The 899-nt window shown below is 36.6% G+C and overlaps 1 protein-coding gene across 1 annotated transcript in view; it reads left to right on the forward strand.

The window, feature by feature from the left end:
* The window catches only part of csmd2 (CUB and Sushi multiple domains 2), a 336,283-nt gene that overhangs the window by 283,078 nt on the left and 52,306 nt on the right, over positions 1–899 (forward strand). The window lies entirely within an intron of this gene.

The following is an 899-nucleotide window of genomic DNA, read 5'->3' on the forward strand; positions in this document are numbered from 1 at the left end:
CTGGAATCTGTGGTATTTCCTTGTAGATCTACCCAACCCAAAAGCACCTGTACTGGGAAGCATAGAGCATTCATCATTTATCATAATTTCCTTTGTATCCGCTGCACTTGTTTAACATACGTCACAACCAGTGCAGTGATGAGATTTCAGAAAAAAAAAGTTCAGCTTCAGCGATCACCGCTCCGCTCTCTCCATGCCGTGCTAGTGTTTGACAACACCTCATTTCTCTGTAGTAGCACTATTTGAGAGCAGAGCAATGAACACCCTCACATTGTGGGATTCACTTCTGGCTACTTAACTGCCCTTCCCCTTGCAGGCTTAGTTTGCCAAACTTTTGTTGATGTTTTGGGGTTTCGCAAATAGGAACCACAGTTTGGAGCTATCTAAGTTTAAACTATGCATCTTCTTTGTTGAATCCTAAATTAAATGTTGCTATCTATAATGGCACGTTATAAGCCACATAACAAAATTGATTCAATGAAATAAAATATGCACAAAACTATTTTATATTAAGCAAACATATACCCAATCATGGAGCGTTTTCATTATTTACTGTGTACAACAAATCTGAATATCAGTATTAGTCTTTGTTTCATCGTCCTTTTTTGTATTGTTGTTGTTGGAACTGCTTACTAAAATCTGACTAAGTCTGAATTAAAAACAGTTCATGGTACTAAATCTATGGCAAAAATATGTGTGGATAGAGGCATTTGACTAGATTTTCACTGAAATCAGTTTTTACATTTTTGTTAGAAGACTCTCTTAACACTCTCTTAAACTGTTGACAAAATTAACACTGGTTAAGCACGGTAATTGTGGCTTGACATGTTGTGACTAACTTTAATCAGAATAGGACATCCAAATCTGGCTTTTCTGAGTGAGGTTCATGAAATACACCT

This window comes from Cyprinodon variegatus, unplaced genomic scaffold, assembly GCF_000732505.1.
Source record: "Cyprinodon variegatus isolate N-32 unplaced genomic scaffold, C_variegatus-1.0 Scaffold60, whole genome shotgun sequence".
Taxonomy (NCBI): domain Eukaryota; kingdom Metazoa; phylum Chordata; class Actinopteri; order Cyprinodontiformes; family Cyprinodontidae; genus Cyprinodon; species Cyprinodon variegatus.